Consider the following 13,780-nt stretch of genomic DNA (forward strand, 5'->3'; position numbering starts at 1 on the left):
AAAGTAATGTAGACAGCAATACTTACAGAGTTAAAAAAGAAATCTTAGACTGAATGAATTTAAAATCCTCTTTAGGGAATAAAGAAAACATTATTACAATTAAAAAAATATGACAAATGCAAAATTTGATTAAGATAACTGGTCTGGACACCGCAAACAAGAAAAGGTGTAAATTATATGCTGGATTAAAAGGAACTAAAGAGACATATGACCTTTAATTAGATCTTGGTTTGAAGCAGTTAGAGAACACATTTTTGAGACAATTGGGGAATTTTAAATTATGACTTGGATATTAGATAATATAATGTGTTAATTTTCTGAACTGCAATATATTTGGTTATGTATGAGAAGATCCTTACTCTTAGGAAATGCATAGTTATCTTGTATTGGGTGAATCATTATACTATATGTAACTCACATTTAAATGGTTAAGCAAAATACACAAACATATATATGTTATATATACATATGGGTGCACATATGTATATACATATATATATATGTATATAAAATGTATATTAAAATAAACACCTGTTTAGTCTGTTTAGTAGAGGTGGTGGTATGTGGGGCATTGCTATACTATCTTTTAAATCTATTTTTAAGTTTGAAACTTGTTATAATAAAAAAGTGGAGACAAAAATGAAAATAACTGCTATAACATCTGTCCTTATTAAATGCCTTAAGAACAACCAGAAAAAAAAAGAGGAAAAAATACAAGTAAACTAAATTATAAAATGTTACAAAGTTAAAAGGAAACTTGAAATTCCAAAGAAAATTCCAATTACATATACTAATATGTAGTTTTAAATATTCAAGTTCTTGGCTTAATTATAATACAGAAATTAGTGCAACTCAACAGCACTACCTACCTACAGCTGCTATTCAATCACCACATTACTGAAGGTAAAACTAGTGTTTAAAGAATATCTAAATTTTTATTATAAATTCATTTATTCAATAACTACTTACTGAAGACTATTTACTTTTCTGATATACACTGACACATATAAGAAAAGCCAGATTCCATATTTCATATTTTCCATTTTCAAAAATATTGATTGAAAAACCCACAATATAAATAGAAAGAAAAAAAATAACATACCACTTGTATTAAAAGCCATACAGCACACTGGTTTCTCATGAGCAGGGAAGTGGGCCACAATACCATCACTGTCAGAATCCTCGCTCACAAGCACCTTTATAAAGAAAAAGAAGGCAAATGGAAGTTAACCTTTATTCACCAATTACTGACCCTGAAGATATACACAGCTACACCACAATGTCTCTGACCAAATAACATGCTTCCACTATACTGGAAGATTATTCTTGTCAATATAAGGCGAGAATACTGCTTTAGGAATGAGGAGAAGATATAATATGAGCCTGGAAGATCAATTATATAAACTGTAAAAACAGTTATCTTGACTGTAGATGACAGAGACAATAATTTCTTAAAGTGTAGGTTCACAATAGATAGATAGATAGATAGATAGACAGACAGACAGACACAGAAAATGAGCTATGTAGAGCCATAAAAAACATATAGTTCTCATTGTGTTATAGCCAGCTTGAAAATTCTTGCTCATGATTGGAACAGAACAAGGAAAAACAATGTAACAGGTTAAACACAAACAAACAGCCATATTTTAGAGAAACTACCCTTAAAATTTTTATTTAAAATATAAAAGCTCTGGTCTTTAACTACTAGTTTTTGCATGGATACATCAATTCTTTGAAAATATTACCAAGTCATAAAATCAGAAGTATATTAGGGTAGGTAGTTTTGCATCTCAAGTTTATTCCACTTAATTTTCTAATAAGCATATTAAAATATAATTTACATTCTATACAATTTGCCCATTGTAAATGCACAGTTGGATGATTCTTAGGGGGAAAAATATATATTTATTTTACAAAGCAAGTAATTAACTCAAGAAACAAAAAAAGTTTTACATACCTAAAGTTACAAAGGTAAGAAAACCTACCATACAAATATTCGATTATGAAAATCAAACATAAAGAATTTAATACGAAGTAACCCATGAAGTAGTCTTACACTGGCAATTTTAATTTTTCTTTTAGTGTGAAAAACTTTACAGAGGTATAATTTACATATTATAAAAGTTACCTATATTATGTTTATAATTCAATGATTTTATACAATAGTATAACTATTACAACAATCCAGTATATAGAAATGTCTGATTTGCCATCCTTTCCTATCTTTATGCTTTAATTTTCTTGCCTTATTGCTCTGGCTAGAACATACAATTCAGTCAAGCTACAGATTTATCAATTTTTTAATGGGTAGACCTTTTTTTATTATCAACTTCATCATTTTTTTTAACACCTACAGCACCTAGTCTTCCTAGGTGGTCTCCAATCCAAGTACTAACCAGGCCCAACCCTGCTTAGCTTCCGAGATCAGACAGGATCGGGCGGGCACGTTCAAGGTGTCATGGCTGTATACTACCACCTTCACCATTTTTAAGTGTTAAGTTCAGTGATATTAAGTATATTCACATTGCTGTGTAACAGATTTCTAGAACTTTTTGATCTTGCAACACTGAAGCTCTATACCCACTACACACTAATTCTTCCTTCTCCTTCCCTCAGTCCTTGGTAACCATATTTCTACTTTCTGTTTCTAGAATTTTGACTGCTTTAGTCGAAATCAGTAGAACTAAAGTATTTCTCCTTTTGTGACTTGTTTCCTTTAGCAAAATGTCCTCAAATTTCATCCATGTTGTAACTTGTGACAAAATGTCCTTTACTTTTAAAGCTGTATAATATTATTACATTGTATCTATCTCACATTTTTCTTTATTCGTCTATTAATGGATTGCTTCTACTTCTTGGCTACTGTGAAAAATACTGCAATATACATAGGTGTATAAATATATCTTTGAGATCCTGCTTTAAATTATTTTGCATATAAACCCAGAAGTGGGATTTCTGGATCATATGGTAATCCAATTTTTAATTTTTTGAGTAACTTTTATACTGGTTTCCATAACAGCTGCATCATTTTACATTATCACCAAACAGTTCATAAGAGTTCCAACTTCTCTGCATCCTTGACATTTGATATTTTATGTTCTTTTTATAGTAGTTATCCTGATAGTTGGAAGGTGGTATCTAATTGTGGTTTTGATTTGCAATTCTCTAATGATTGATAATGTTGAACATCTTTTCATATGATTATTGGCCATCTTTATATCAATTCAAGTCCAATGCACATTTGTTAATTGGGTTATTTTTTGTTGCTGAGTTGTAGGAATTCCTTATATGTACTATATATTAACTCCCTATCAGATACGTGATTTATAATTATTTTCTCCAATTCTATAGGTTGTCTTTTCACTCTGTTGATAGTTTCCTTTGACATGCAGAAGTTTTCATGTTTGATATAGTTCCATTTGTCTATTTTTTATTTTGTTACCTGTTCTTTGGTGCTATAGCCAAGAAATCATTGCCCAATCCAATGTCCTACAGCTTGTCTCTCATGTTTTCTTTTAGGAGTTGAATAGTTTTAGGTCTTATGGTTAGGTCTATAATACATTTAATTTTTATATATGGTGTAAGGTAAGAGCCCAACTTTCTTTTGCATGTGGTTATCCAGTCTTCCCAATGCCATTTGTTTAAAAAATCAAACAAACAAACAACAACAAAAAATCTCCTTTCCCCATTGTGTAGTTTTGACAGCCTTATCATTTTTGCATATATGCATGGGTTTATTTCTGCACTCTTTATTCTATTTCATTGGGCTACATGCCTATCTTTATGCCATACCACCCAAAGTGATACACATACTAAATACAATTCTAAGTACCAAATCATCTTAATTACCATTGCTTTGTAGTGTGATTTGAAATTAGAAAGTGTGAGAGCTCCAATCATGTTCTTTTTCAAGACTGTTTTGGTTTTTCAGGGTCCCTTAAGATTCCATAAGAATTTTAGGATGGTTTTTAAAAACATTTCTGCAAAAAATGCCATTGGGATTTTGATAGAATTGTATTTAGTATGTGTATCACTTTGGGTGGTATGGATATTTTAACAACATTAAATGCTTTTTAATAGTTACATATTTATTTTCATGTGTAATAGGAAAAAATATAACTAGCACATCAACATGTGACTGCATGGATACATTCCTTAGCATAAGACTAAAGTTGGAATTGAGTTTTAAAAAGTATGTTGGTTTAAAGAAAATATTAGAGAAATAAGAGAATAGGAGGTCCTTGGTTATGACAAAAAAATGTGGAGGTAGTATATGAATGCCTGGTTTTGGGACTCACTGCTCTAAGCTTCGGGCAAGAAGCTGTGCTCTATCTAGTCTGAGGCCCTTAAAGGGTTCTACAGAGAAGCTCCCTCAGTCTGTGAAGGCTGGGCAACCCCAGGGAGGAAAGGACACCTTGTTTAATTTGTCCATGTCCTACAAAACTTCTAGAAATTACAAAGCAACAAAAGTGGTTTTCCTTAAAAGGGAAGAAGAATCTTCTAGGTGCAGCCTTGAGGAGGCAGTGGTCACAGAGCAGCCTGGGCAAGAGGGCTTAAGTGAGACTTAGGAAGACAACCAGGGGGCTGAAGGGACACCCCCAGCCCTGTCCTGGAGTGCGTGGGCATGTGAGGTGGGTGTATGCAAGGCCCCAGTCAAGGCTGCAGAAAGAACACTCAGAGCTCTGCACCCTGTTCCTCAGCATACAACAGGCACTTAATCAATGTCTGCTGACTCACAGTTGCATACAGGAGGAGCGCCAAAAGGCAGGGTGGAAGAGCTGCTGATGACCTTGGGTGTCAGCATATCTCACCCTCTCCTCCTGCCTCTGCTCTTCAGGTTGACAGCTGGGCCTGGGCCCCATGTCGCCCAGATAAGAAGTCCATGGCCGTGCCACCACTAGGACACAATTTTGTACATTTATGAATAAATAAGAGACATTTCCTATTAAGACTGACTCCCCCCAAAAAATAGAATGTGCCTCATCATTCAAACCTCACATTTTTATAAAAGCGCTTTTTAAGGGACCTTGGAGTTTTACTCAAACAGCTCAGTCCTGCAAGCCAGAGATGATCTCATCACCCCATAGGGACACCTAAAGTGTCATTGCTAGGGAAACAGGGTGCCTTCTGGAGACTTGCCCCAACTCACTCCTGGAAATGGGGTCAAGGCCAGCACTCAAGAGGGGCCAGAGCCTGGGAGTGCGCACCTGGGGTATAAAGGTCATGGTATGGAAGACTTCCCATGCCCAGGCGAGAGGAGGCCGGGGCTGGGCTGGCTCAGCCCATATGGACCGACGTGATGAGCTGGTCCCCGTTGTGGCTCAGGAAGAAAGTGTGCTAGAGCAGGTCAGGAAGGAAAATCAAGTCAGGCAAGGGACCCGGATGGGAGCTACAGGGAGGCTCAGGGCCCCAAGCCTCCACAGTGCTCTCAGTAGCTCCGTAGGGGCACTCCGCTTCATGTGGCTTGGCTTGCAGAAGAGATGTTTGTTCAGGAGGGAGCAGCCTTGGTCCTCAGGCTTCACAGAGAGGAGGATCCTACAGTCCTCGCACCTATAACAATTTTCATGCAAGTTTCTTCGCATGCACTCAATTATGAAGGCATCCGTCCCATTTTGGGGGATGATGGGACTCTCACATATATGGCACATAGGAGCAACAAATTTCCTACAGAAGTCCTCTAGGTAGTACACCTCATTCTGGCTGTCCAGGGCAAGGTTCTCCTTCTTGATGCAATGGGAACAGATCACACTCATGAAACAGGCTGGGTGAAAGCCCGCCCAGGGCCCTGATGATGTGTTCCCGGACCACCTCACCACACTTGCCACACTTCTCCAGGGTGTCGTGGTAGTAGGGTTCGCAGAGGGGCCACCCATCCTTCTGGTAGAAGCTCTGCCCCACCGGCTGGCGGCAGCAGTTGCAGCACGTGAAGCACTAGGCGTGGTACTGTCTATTCACGGCTTCCATGGCCAGCGCTCGGAGGGGCACAGTCTTGCGGCAGATGACACAGATGTCTGTGGATGCCTCTTTCTTAGGGAAGCCAACAGGCTCTTCTGGGGCAGGCAGCAGCTCCTCCTTTGCAGGACCCTGACTATTCAGCTGAGGCTTGAATTGAGGGCCCTCCACCAGGGGCTGTGGTGGGGGCGGGGGTGAGTGCAGATGCAGCTGCTCTAAGTCCGAAATGAATTGCGCTCCCATTGAGGCAGGGGGCTCGTCATCAGAAGGCGGCGGCAGGTATGCTGGTGGGGTTGGCGGCGGAGGTGGAAGGAGGTCCAGGTCCGGGAGCGGGTCCTCACCATCCAGGGTAGGAGGAAGAGAGCATCCCCCAAGGCCACCGGTGGTTCTCAAAGCGTGGCTCCTGGACCAGCAGCAGCGCCTGGGAGAGTGTTAGAAATACAACTTCGGGGCCTGCTCCAGGCCTGCAGAATCAGAAGCTCTGCGGTAGGGTCCAGCCACGGGGAGCTTAAGTCCTCCAGGTGGTGCTGAAGCCACTCCTTAACATTAACTATTAAAATCCACAAGCAGATGTCTTTCCACTTATTTGTATCTTCTTTGACTTCTTTTAGCAAGGTTTTAAAGTTTTTATTGTACAAGTCTTTCACCTTCTTGGTTAAGTTTTTTCTTAAGAATTCATTTTATTAAAAGATTAACAAAACTGACAAACCCTTAATTAGATTAACAAGAAAAGGAAACTCAAATAGCTAAAATTATAAGTGAAAGAGGAGCCATTAAAACTGATATTACAGAAATAAAAAGGATTTTAAGATACCTCTACGAATAATTACATACCAAAAAACTAGCAAACCTAGAAGAAATGAGTAAATTCCTAGAAATATACAACCTACCAAGTCTAAATCATTAAGAAATAAATCTGAATGGACCTATAACTACCAAGGATACTAAAGCAGTAATCAAAAACCTCCCAATAAAGAAAAGCCAAGGATCAGATGGCTTCACTGGAGAATTCCACCAAACATTTAAAGAAGAATTAAAACCAAACCTAAAAATCTTCCAAATAAATAAAAAAGAAGGGAATTATCCCAAACCCATTTTATAAGGCTCTCACTGTCCTGATACCAAAACCAGAGAAAGACAAAAAGAAAATCTACAAATCAATATCCCTGATGAATAGTGAATTCAACATAAAATAGGAACAAACTAAATTCAACACATTAAAAGGATCACACGCCGTGAACAAGTGAGATATATACTTGTAATGTAAGGATGGTTCAACATAGAAAAACCAATCAATGACACTACCGTAACAAACTGAAAGATAAAAATCATATGATCTCAATCAATGAAGAAAAAGCATTTGACAAAATTCAATCACTTTCATGATAAAAACATTCAACAACGTAAGAACAGAAGGAAACTAGATCAATATAAGAAAAGTCATGTATACAAAGCCCAAAGCTAACATCATACACAATAGGGCAAGACTGAAAGCTTTTCCTCTAAGATCAGTAAGATGAGATGCCTACTCTCTAAGCACTACTATTCAGCACAGTATGGCAGAGTCTAGCCATAGCAACTAGACAAAAGAAAAATGGACAGATGGACAGACAGAAGGAAGGTAGGGAGAGAGGGAGGAAAGGAAGAAAAGGAGGGAGGAAGGGAAGAAAGAAGAAACAAAGGAAAAGAGAGGAGAGGAAACGAGAGGGGAAAGAGGAGGAAGGGAAGAAGGGAGGGAGGACAGAAAGAAGGAACAAAAGAGAGGAGAGGGGAAAAAAGGAAGGAAAGGGAAGAGAAGGGAAGGGAAGGGAAGGAGAAGAGAAGAGAGGAGTGACGGGGAGGGAGAAAGAGAAAGAGAGAAAGCAAGGCACACAAATTGGAAAAGAAGTAAAATTGCCTCTGTTCACAGATAACAAGATCTTATAGAAAACCCTAAAGATTCCACAAAAAAACTGTTAGAATGAATCCAACAAAATTGCAGGATACAAAACCAACATTCGAAAATCAGTTTAGTTTCTATATGCTAACAATGACCAATACAAAAAGGAAATTAAGACAACAATCTCATTTGCTATATCATCAGATTTATCAATTTTGTTGATCTTACAAACAACCAATTTTGGATTTTCTCCAATATTTCACTGTTTGCAATTTTGTTGATTTCTACTCATATCTTTATTATTTGCTTCATTTATCTTGCTTTGGTGATAACTTGCTCTTCGTTTTCTAATCTCTTAAAGGAAAAACTAATTATTAATTTCAGACCCTTTTTCTTTTCTACCATAAGCATGTAAAGCTATAAACTTCCCTCAATGCAGTACTATTAGCTGCACTTCATAAATTCTGATAATCACTGTTTTTCAACTTGAGTCCATTTATAGTTAATATAATTATGCACATAACTGGATTTAGATGTGACATCTTGCTATTTATATGTCTCAGGTGTCTGTTGGTCTTGTTCTTTTGTGTTAAACAATTGCCTTTAATGTTATCATTTGATTCCTCAGTTTTTTGGAGTAATTTCTTCTTAGAGACTGTATAGGTTATAAGGTGCTGTATAGATTTTAAGATTACAGTTAATTCCAGATTTAATTGCCATAAATTATAGCACCTTGATCCAATACAGTTGATCCTTGAATAACATCATTTTATCCAACATCTGTTTTGTTATAACATTGATGAGATGCCACAGGAACTCTGTTTATATCAATTAGCCTGTGGTAAAACTGGTTTCACTATATGTCATTTCACTTAGTTGCAGAACCTACTGATGACCTGAAGTGAGAATTTACTGTATAGTAGCATGTCTTCCTACTCCTTTGTTATTGTTATGTGTCTTACCAACAGAGAAACCTGTCATAAGTGCTCCCTAAAATAATCTGCCTTTTAAAGAAATTAAGGGAAGAAAAGGATACATATTTTTATATTTTATTTCTTCAAATATTTTTCTGTCCCTTTCTCACCTCTCTGAGATTCCAATTACGTATATGTTGGTATGCTTGATATTGTACCAAAGCTCTCTGAAGCTCTTTATATTTCATCATTATTTTTCCTCGCTATCCTTCAAATTGGCTGTTAACTGAACTGCAACCTTAAGCTACCAAAGCTGCATATTACCCTTATTCATCCATCACCGATCAAGTTTCCTACATTTAATGAAAACATTGTCAGGCTTGAGTTTTAACCTTCTACTCCAAATCAATTAAATTCTCTCTCTTGAACCTATTATTGTTATCCAAGTTCCAGCATCTTTTCATGAATACATGCTTATCACTTCATTCTTAGCTTTTGGTCAATTTCGAGAGTCCCCCAATACAAGTAACCTTGTTTTATTGCACTTTGTTTTACTGTGCTTCACAGACACTGCATTTTTTTTTTTTTCAAATTGAAGGTAAGACCCTCCACCAGCAAAAAGATTATAATTCTCTGAAGGTTCAGATGACGGTTAGCATTTTTTAGCAATAAAGTATTTTTAAATTAAGGTATATACATTGTTTTTTAAGAAATAATGCTATTGCACACTTAATAGACTATAGTATAGTGTAAACATAACTTCTGTATGCACTGAGAAAACAAAAAATTCATGTCACTTGTTTTATTGCAATATTTGCTTTATTGCACTGTTCAGGAATCGAGCCCACAATATCTCCCAGGTATGCCTGTAATTATTTTTGAAAATTCTGTCCAGTAATGCACTTATTTTATGGGGAGAGGATTTGCTTACCTCTTTACTATAACTGGAAATCATTCCCCAATCATCTGTAAATTTATACAAGTCACGCATTTTAAATATATAAGTAGATAATGCTTACTAAATTTATACAGTAATGTGTAACCACAGTCTAGATTTAGAATACTTCCATCACCCCAAAAATTTCTTCATGATGACTTTACAGTACATCTCTAACCCTGAACTTCAGACAATATCTTTTGCCTTTTATAAAAGTATTCATATAAATAGAATTATGCAATTTATCTTCTATTTTAACTTATATAATTTTTTAGTTCTATCATGTTGTTCCTGGTACCATTCATTTCTTTAGATTGCTGAACTGTATTCCATTGTATGGATGTACCACAACATGTGGTTCACCCACCAATTCTTGGCAATTTGGATTATCTCCAATTGATTGCTCTTTATACCTAATGCTGTTATGAATATCTGCATACACATCTTTTTGTCAACATGTTTTTATTTCTCTTGGGGAGATACCTAAAAGTGGATCTGCTCAGTCATATGTGGTATATGTACACTGAACTTTTTAAGAAACCACACTGAACTTGTTAAAAAACTGACAAACTGTTCTACAAAGTAGCTACATCATTTTATATTCCCACTAGTAAACTATGAGGTTTCCAATTTCTCCATATCCTTTCCAATACTTTGTATCATACATCTTTTTAATTATGGGCAGTCTATTGGAGACTGAATTAGACTGGTGGGCGCCAGGAACTGTAGGGAGAGGGTGATGGGGAGTTATTGTTTAATGAGTATAGATGATGAGAAGGGTCTGGAAATGGATCCTAGTGATGGTTGTACAACACTATGAATGTTCTTAATGCCAATGAATTATAAACTTAAGAATTGCTAAATGAAAAATTTTATGTTATGCATATTTTACGATTGGGGGGAAATTTGCATTGTAAATTATTTTTCTCATCAATCTTTTTTTATTATTCCATTTCACTTTCAAAAATGTTAAGTGAAAAAAACAACAAAAATAAAAGAAGTCTTATAGGAGCAGTCCCCAAGAAAGGGTTTGCTTTAAAATATATGATAGATTTTACAGACTTGTGCAATCACCACAATCAAATTTAGTACATCTTCATCACTAAAAATAAATCCCATAACTATGAACAGTCATCCCCCATATTTCTTCTTTCCTTCCAAACTCCCTAGGCAACTGGTAATTTATTTTCTCTTTCTACAGATTAGCCTATTCTGGGCATTTTATATAAATATAAAAATACGACATATGTTCTACTGTGGATGGCTTCTTTTACTATGCATAATATTTTTAAGATCCATATTGTAGCATGAATCGGTATTTTATCTTTTTATTGCTAAATAATATTACGCTGTATGTACATGCCATATTTTATTTGTCCATCCATTTGATTGGTGGATGTACCCTTGGATTGCTCCTACTTTTTTGGCTGTTATGAATAATGCTGCCATGACATCCATGTACAAATTTTTATGTGGACATATTTTTTCATTTCTCTTCAGTATATACTTGAGATAAATTGCTGAGTCATATGGTAACTCTTTTCCAAAGCAGCTGCACAATTTTACATTCCCACCAGAAGTATATGAGAACTCTCATTTCTTTTATTGGCCATTGGTATATCTTTTCAGAGACAAAGGCTATTCGAATCCTTTGTTCACTTTAAAATTACTTTATCTTTTTATTATTCAGCTGTAGGAGTTCTTTCTATATTCTGAACACCAGTCCCTTATCAAAAATATGACTTCCAAATATCTTCTCCTCTTTGGTGCATTGTCTTCAAACTTTCTTGATGGTGCAAAAGGTAGCACAAAATTTTTAAATTTTTATGAAGCTCAATTTACTTCCCCACTTTTTAAAACTTGACTCTTAAGTATTTCTAAAACATATTTTTGATCATCACATCAGATGATGTTATAATTTTTGTCTCAACTCATGAGAAGAATAATATGTATACCTCTATTTTTACCTATTCTGCTATTCTTCTCTCTCTGAAGTTCCAAGCCTTTTTTTGTTTATAATTTCTTTGGAAAACTTCCTTTAGCCATTCTTTTGAGTAGTGACAAATTTCTCTTAATTTTCCTTTTTATAAGAATGTCTTTATTTCCTCTTCATTCCTGAATATTTTCATTAGACACAGAATTTCAGTTTAACAGTTCTTTTATTTCACTATTTTAAAAATGTGGTACCACTTCCTTCATCTTCCATGGAGTCTGATGAGAAATCTGCAGCCTATCATACATTACTGAGGGAATGTAGCACATTACAGTGCCTCTGGAAGATAGTTTACCAGTTTCTAACAAAACTAAACGTGCACTTATAAAACTCATCAATTACACTTTTGGACATTTAATATAAACAAATAAAACTTTACATGAATCACATAAAAACTTTTACACAAAGATTCATAGCAGCTTTTTTCGGAATAGCAAAATGCTAGAAATGACTCAAATGTCCTTCAATGGGTGAATGTTTGAACAAATACACCCACACACAAGGATAAAACCAAGGGATAAGAAAGAGTGAATCACATCGAACAAACTAAATGAACTTCAAGGATATTATATTCACTGTAAAATGTCAATCTTAAGATATTATATATCATATGATTTCACTAATATAAAATTCTAGAAATCACAAAATTATGGAGATGGAGAACATATTAGGGGTTGTCAGGAGAAAGGGATGTGGGTATGTTTAGGGATGGGCATGAATACAAAGCGCTGTGTGTATCTTAATTGCTCATTATCTTAATCTATACATAGGATAAAATTTGGTAGAACTATATATACCCATGTACATGTACGAATGAATGCAGGTAAAACAAATGGTGAGAGCTTAATAAGGTGTATAGTCATGTAATAATAATGTGCCTTGTCAATTTTCTGGTTTTGATATTGCACTACAGCTATATAGTGAAACCATGGGTATAGATTTTATACCAGTTGTAAATATTTTACTTTCTTCTGTAAAATATTTGGTTTTTTTGCCTATTTTTCTATTTTAACTCAATCTTACAAGATTCCCTTTCTTTTCATATGTTATAAACTTCTACCTCTCTTTCCAACACAATTAGTATTGAATAACTATAGTTGATGGTTCTAATACAGAAGCCATCCAGCAAAAGACATATTAATCTTGGTGTACAGCAAAACCTCATACCACTACATAGGATTCCTTCAGCTCATGAGCTTCACAAATATATAACAATCAGACACTAATGGAAGGATTCTCTCCATTGCACTATCACTTTGCCTAAAACATCAAATCGGTAATATCAGAGATATGCCAATACAATTGTCCTAAGACATGTAATTTTACTCACCATTTATCTAAACAGGCTGAATCCCTAAATATATATAGTAATAACGTGACTATATCAAATAAAGCAAAGCACTTTAATTAATACAAGGTGGATAGCCTTTATCATATGAACAAAAAAAAGAGACAAAATACCTTATGAACTATTAAATTATTATGAATAACACTTGTACTGAGGGCAAGATAGCTCAAGTCTACGTCATCATTCTGAAGCGTTTTTCTTTGATTAGAGACGTTGCCACATTGCTAACTTCAATTACATAAATGTGTAAAGGCAAATTATACTGCTTAACTTATCCTCGCCATGAAATGCTTTTAAATAAAACATGAAAGTAACAGATAAAAATGTACATGAAGTCAATCAAATCCATTCTTCCTTAATGCAGTTACCACACAATGATTCCGTTGCCATAAAATGAAACTAATCAAGTTAGCATCAGAAAGGAGTGAAACAAATTTTATATACTGCCACTGTAAACATGAAAATGTCTTTATTAAAGGCTCAATGGATTTAAACAGCAAAACCTAATGTCAGCTTTAGCTCCTGAGATGTGTATGGAAAAGGAAAAAACATTACAGCTAAGGTCAAACATCAGTGGGAAAGGGCTAAAAGTGATAAATCTATCACATTAACCACTCCGGTCTTTTTAATACAATCCAGCATAACCTAAAAATAGCTCTGTACTCCAACTGAACTATTTATCAGAGACTAAAATGTCTTCTTGACAAAAAACAGATTCATGTTAATAAGAGAAAGGAGGACATTATTACACTGAAAA

The 13,780-nt window shown here is 35.3% G+C and overlaps 2 pseudogenes; both read right to left on the minus strand.

Annotated features, from left to right (window-relative positions):
* Positions 1–2,347: 2,347 nt before the first annotated feature.
* Positions 2,348–2,470, minus strand: LOC112473367 (annotated as a pseudogene).
* A 2,890-nt stretch (positions 2,471–5,360) lies between these two features.
* On the minus strand, positions 5,361–13,204 carry LOC102895887 (annotated as a pseudogene).
* Positions 13,205–13,780: the final 576 nt, after the last annotated feature.

The sequence above is a fragment of the Pteropus alecto genome, unplaced genomic scaffold (assembly GCF_000325575.1).
Source record: "Pteropus alecto unplaced genomic scaffold, ASM32557v1 scaffold98, whole genome shotgun sequence".
Lineage (NCBI taxonomy): Eukaryota > Metazoa > Chordata > Mammalia > Chiroptera > Pteropodidae > Pteropus > Pteropus alecto.